This window comes from Physeter macrocephalus, chromosome 11, assembly GCF_002837175.3.
Source record: "Physeter macrocephalus isolate SW-GA chromosome 11, ASM283717v5, whole genome shotgun sequence".
Taxonomy (NCBI): Eukaryota; Metazoa; Chordata; class Mammalia; order Artiodactyla; family Physeteridae; genus Physeter; species Physeter macrocephalus.
Window position 1 is genome coordinate 90,650,502 of NC_041224.1, and position 6,843 is coordinate 90,657,344.

Below are 6,843 nucleotides of genomic sequence, written 5' to 3' on the forward strand. Positions count from 1 at the left end.
GCTACCCTGCAACCCAGCAATTCCACTTCTAAGTGATAAGCCAAAAAGAAATGAGTACATACATACTTCATACCATAGCAAAAAACAAAAGAATAAACTACTAGTACATGAAACAACATGGATGACTCTCCCAAGCATAATGAAAAGTAAAAGAAAGTGAGATATAAAAGTGTATACTTGGGCTTCCCTGGTGGTGCAGTGGTTAAGAATCCACCTGCCAATGCAGGGGACATGGGTTCGAGCCCTGGTCCAGGAAGATCCCACATGCCATGGAGCAACTAAGCCCGCGCACCACAACTACTGAGCCTGGGCTCTAGAACCAGCAAGCCACAACTACTGAGCCTGTGTGCCACAACTACTGAAGCCCACGTGCCTAGAGCATGTGCTCCGCAATAAGAGAAGCCACTGCAATGAGAAGCCCGCGCACCGCAACGAGGAGCGGCCCCACTCTCCACAGCCAGAGAAAAGCCCACGTGCAGCAACGAAGCCCCAACATGGCCAAAAAGAAAATAAATAAAATAAAATAAAATAATTTTTTAAATAAAAAAAGAGTATATACTTGATTCTTTTACATGAAGTTCAAGAACAGGTAAAATTGATAGATGGTGGTGATTGAAGTCAGAATAGCGATTACCTTGTTGGGGATGGAGTGATGGTGGAAGACATTGGGAAGAGGCATGAGGGAGCCCTGAAAGCACTGCAGATATTCAATATCTTGATCTGGATGGTGGTTACGTGCATGTGTGTATGTGTGTGTGTGTATATATATATATATATATATATATATATATACACATACACACAGATTTATTGGGCTGGACATTTAAGTTTAGTACACTTTACTATATGTTTGTTGTACCTCAACTAAAAAAAAATTTTTTAAAGAAACTAGTGCAGACTGTGACTCACCCAAAGGAGGACATAAGCCAAAAGTAGGAAAGCATGGGATTCAGGCAATAGGAAATCCCCCAGAGGACAGAGATGAAGGGAATTCCTAAGAAGATGGCGAGTCATAGGATGGAAATAGGCTGGAGAGTCACGGTTGGAGCCAGAGGCAGAGGGATCAAAGAGAAGCATCTAGAAAAAAGGAAAAAAAAAAAAAAGAAGAAACTGTAGACTATCTTGGTGCTCAGCTCTATTCAAGGGAATGTTACTATTCTGTCAAAGAATTTGGGGAGGAATTAATGATAAACACATGAAAAGCTAAGCAAAAACACAAAAAACGTTATTATTAATGAAAAATGTTACATACATAAACATGTTCCCATATTAACTATGGCTGAGCTGTAAACTGAACCAAAATGTTGTTATACAATTACATTGGGAGGATGGAAAGAAGGAAAGTAGGGTGGGAGGAGTATGCAGCGAAGGGGTATGGTAAGAAAGCTGAATTCTCATCAGGTGCAGAGGAAAACCAGAAGAGAGTGCCTAAATTAGAAAAAAAAAAAAAAAAAGGAAACAGCTGCACATGCATATTATTTAGCAAATTGAAAGCAAAGAAAATAAACAGTTGAAAATATTTTGACTCAAGGTGGAGAAGGGTAGGCAGAGGATTGCTATTTTTCATTATACACCTTGTTATATCATTGACTTTTTTTTTTTTTTTTTTTTGCGGTACGCGGGCCTCTCACTGTTGTGGCCTCTCCCGTTGCGGAGCACAGGCTCCGGACGCGCAGGCTCAGCGGCCATGGCTCACGGTCCCAGCCGCTCCGCGGCATGTGGGATCTTCCCGGACCAGGGCACGAACCCGTGTCCCCTGCATCGGCAGGCGGACTCTCAACCACTGCGCCACCAGGGAGGCCCTATCATTGACTTTTAAAGCTACAATATAAAGTATTTCCGCACCATGCTGAAGCAATTAAAAGACATCTCAGAAAACTCTAAGAAATCTAAAATAAAAGAAAGTAACTCATTTCAAAGCATATTTTGATCTAATTAATTTTTTTTTAAAGACACATTTATAGTACCTAGTAATTTTCATTGGTAGAGGAGGTTTGTGAGATTGATGTAAAATCATGCTGTAATACTCTGGGGTATCCCAAAAGCTGGGACATCAAACCTTGTCAACCTCAGGGGCTTACTTCAAAGAAAACAGTGTCATGAGGAAAAAAAATTCTATCAGCTATCAATTCTATCACAGCTAACAGCATGATAATATTGTACCAGAATTTTTAGGTGTAATCATTTTTTGTCACTATTTTAAGTCTTGATTGTGTGATTTAAATGTGCTTTTAAAAAGTTAGGTTCTGTTAAAGAGAGCATGGTCCCATTAAAACAAGGCAATCTGTACCTAGAAGCGCCTAGTCCTGCAACTTAAGAGCCACCAGTGTAGGCAAAAATAATAGGTACAGTGCTAATTAAGATGCTAAGAGTAGCAAGTAACAAAAAAACTCAACTCAAAGTGGCTTAAACAATTAAAAAGAAAGGGGGGGGAATTTACTCATCCAAAAATGCTCAGAGGTAGAGAGATACCAGGCAAGGTTACATCAAGGATGTCACCAAGTATCTAGTTTCCTTCTGTTGCTTTCTGCTTCACATGCGATGGTGTCAGCTCTATCCTAAGGCTGGCACCTCTTTTGGTTTTAAGATTGCTACTACTCTTTGCCAGCACTAATGTTTCCTCGTTCCCAGCACTAATGTTTCCTCGTTCAAGTCTTTTGGGAAACAGTTGGCATCTGTGACAGATAATGCCAAGCAAAAGTCTCAAATCTGTTTGCAATGGACAGGCTTAGGTCACATGCCTACCGTTGAACAAGTTGTTGGCCAGGAGATGAAACGCACTAGAGCATTTCAAGCGGGTTCAACCTCTCTAGAACCACACTGATACTTAAATGGAAAGCAAAAAGCTATTGGGAGAGGAGGAGTCGAGACAGACGGAGAAACATCTTTTGTTCAAAGGAAGCTCAGAATGTGTTGGCAGCTGCAAATGGACCATCTTAAGATTGTCACACAGTCCATATATGGGACCTGAAAATACTTATTTCTTTAATTCCTGTTGAAACTTGAAGAGAGAAAGAAAGTCAAGAGAGCAGAATATTTGGAAGAACAAATGGGGACTTTTCCATAAGTTATACGTAGGAAAAAGCATGTCTCTCCTGCTAGAATAAAGACTAGGGTAACATACATAAATGTATGGTGATACAAAGCCTTTAGGTTTTCTGACTAAATCAAGTGATCTCAGAATAATAGGCAAACCCTGAGAAAGTCCTTAAGTCGACTCCTGCCTGGGGGAAAACCATAGCATATCAAGCTGTAACTTAAAAGGGTTTGTCCAAAAGATCAAAAGATGTAGGATTGGATTCTCCTGAGATTCCTAGGTTGAATTATTTATATTAAAAAAGGGACAATAATGTCCCTCTTACATAGTGGTCATAAGGATTAAAACATATTTAAGTATGTGTGAGATGTAAGTATGAGACAGTTTGAGGAGAATATGAATAACTGTAAAAGATTGAAAAAGCGGCCTCAGTTCATAATTTAAGATCTTCCTCTATTTCTAAATGAACCATTTCTCAAGAAATTAATGGCTACGCTATGATCCAGCAATTTCACTCCTAGGTGATAAACCAAAAAGAAATGAGTGTGGGCTTCCCTGGTGGCGCAGTGGTTGAGAGTCCGCCTGCCGATGCGGGGGACACGGGTTCATGCCCCGGTCCGGGAAGATCCCACATGCCGTGGAGCGGCTGGGCCCGTGAGCCATGGCCAATGAGCCTGCGCGTCCGGAGCCTGTGCTCCGCAACGGGAGAGGCCACAACAGTGAGAGGCGGACGTACCACAAAAAAAAAAAAAAAAAAGAAAAAGAAATGAGGGCATACATACTATATACCATAGCAAAAAACAAAAGAATAAACTACTGGTACATGCAACAACATGGATGACTCTCCCAAGCATAATGAAGAGTAAAAGAAAGTGAGATATAAAAGAGTATACACTTGATGATTCTTTTACATGAAGTTCAAGAACAGGTAATACTGACTGATGGTGATAGAAGTCAGAATAGCGATTATCTTGTTGGGGATGGAGTGGTGGTGGAAGACATTAGGAAGAGGCATAAGAGAGCCCTGAAAGCACTGCAGATATTCAATATCATGATCTGGATGGTGGTTATATGAATGTATATATATATATATATATATATATATATATATAGACAAAAATTTATTGGGCTGGACATTTAAGTTTAGTACACTTTACTATATATTTGTTCCTCAACTAAAAAAAAAAAAAGTTAAACTACTGGAGACCATAATTCACCGAAATGAGGACATAAGCCAAAAGTAGGAAAGCATGGGATCCAAGCAATAGGAAATCCCCCAGAGGACAGACATGAAGGGAATTCCTAAAAAGATGATGAGTCCTAGGAAGGCAGCTGTACAATAGGCTGGAGAGTCATGGTTGGAGCCAGAGGAAGTCTGATAAATGTTACACTTAGCTGTAAGTATAAGGCACTTAAAATGGAAAATTGTATAGTTGGGTGGAAAATTACACTACCTTTGACTCCTTTTATCACTTGTGAGGCAGGCCTGCCTGTGGGGACATTGCCATGCTATTTTAAGGGGCACCATCGCATCCATTGGAGGCCCATTGGTATTGCAACCCTAGTCCCAGGAGGGAATAAAGTCACATGTATAATGCTGGCCATGTAATCTCAAACCAGTGGGTGATGGAAAATGTCACACAGTGGCAGAAAAACACAGAAAGATTCCATTATTTCAACAAACATGAAAAAAAACACTGTTCTGGTGTGCATATGAGTTCAAGAGAGATTGAGTGATCATTTTAAGATATCTGAATTTCATCACTTTTATTCTGTTCTCATTCCTTTGGTCAATATGTTTGTTGTGAATGCAGCAACAGAATATTTGATGAGAACTCTTCTTGTTAAGGTACACTGCTGCCACAGTAGAAACACAGTACTTAATTTTCTCTACTATTATTCAGATTATTTATATTAATCATGTGATCTTTTAGCCTATTGGCATTAAGACCACTAAACAAGCTCAAACGTGATAGTAATGAACAAGACTGTTCTGTGAGTATGGATTGTATTTATACTAATGTTTATAAAATATTGGGGATATTTTAGACCGATTTTTAAAAAGAATAAATGGCAAGAGAATATATTTCATTTTGCCTAATATCTCATTGTGTTCTCTCTTAAATGAGCAAATATTTAACAATTGTTTTGCAAAATAGCCTTTAAATTAATAGATATCCTAAAGCAATTTTTTTTTTTTTTTTTTTTTTTTTTTTTTGTGTGTGTGTGTGGTATGCGGGCCTCCCTCTGCTGCGGCCTCTCCCGTTGTGGAGCACAGGCTCCGGACGCGCAGGCCCAGCGGCCATGGCTCACGGGCCCAGCCGCTCCGCGGCATGTGGGATCTTCCCAGACCGGGGCGCGAACCAGGTTCCCCTGCATCGGCAGGCGGACGCGCAACCACTGCGCCACCAGGGAAGCCCCCTAAAGCAATTTTTAAATATATATTTTTTACCTATTAGAGATATGAAAAATTTATAACAAGCAAGTTCATTGCTTTTTTTTTAACATCTTTATTGGACTATAAGATGGTGTGTTAGTTTCTGCTTTATAACAAAGTGAATCAGCTATTCATATACATATATCCCCATATCTCCTCCCTCTTGCGTCTCCCTCCCACCTCTCTTTCTGACTTAGTTCACTCTGTATGACAGACTCTAGGTCCATCCACCTCACTACAAATAACACAATTTCGTTTCTTTTTACGGCTCAGTAATATTCCATTGTATATATGTGCCACACCTTCTTTATCCATTCATCTGTCGATGGACACTTAGGTTGCTTCCATGACTTAGCTATTGTAAACAGGGCTTCAATGAACATTGTGGTACATGACTCTTTTTCAGTTATGGTTTTCTCAGGGTATATGCTCAGTAGTGGGATTGCTGGGTCATATGGTAGTTCTATTTTTAGTTTTTTTAAAAACCTCCATACTGTTCTCCATATTGGCTGTATCAATTTACATTCCCTCCAACAGTGCAACAGGGTTCCCTTTTCTCCACACCCTCTCCAGCATTTATAGTTTGTAGATATTTTGATGATGGCCATTCTGACCAGTGTGAGGTGATACCTCATTGCAGTTTTGATTTGCATTTCTCTAATGATTAGTGATGTTGAGCATCCTTTCATGTGTTTGTTGGCAATCTGTATATCTTCTTTGGAGAAATGTCTATTTAGGTCTTCTGCCCATTTTTGGATTGGGTTGTTTGTTTTCTTCATATTGAGCTAAGCTGCTTGTAAAGGATCTTGCTGTGATGTATGTCATAGAGTGTTCTGCCTATGTTTTTCTTTAAGAGTTTTATAGTCTCTGGCCTTACATTTAGGTCTCTAATCCATTTTGAGCTTATTTTTGTGTATGGTGTTAGGGACTGTTCTAATTTCATTCTTTTACATGTAGCTGTCCAGTTTTCCCAGTACCACTTATTGAAGAAGCTGTCTTTTCTCCATTGTATATTGTTGCCCCCTTTATCAAGATAAGGTGACCATATGTACGAGGTTTTATCTCTGGGCTTTCTATCCTGTTCCACTGATCTATATTTCTGTTTTTGTGCCAGTACAATACTGTCTTGATGACTGTAGCTTTGTAGTATAGTCGAAAGTCAGGGAGCCTGATTCCTCCAGGTCCGTTTTTCTTTCTCAAGGTTTCTTTGACTATTCAGGATCTTATGTGTTTCCATACAAATTTTGAAATATCTGGTTCTAGTTCTGTGAAGAATGCCATTGGTAGTTTGATAGGGATTGCATTGAATCTGTAGATTGCTTTGGGTAGTATAGTCATTTTCACAATGTTGATTCTTCCAACCCAAGAA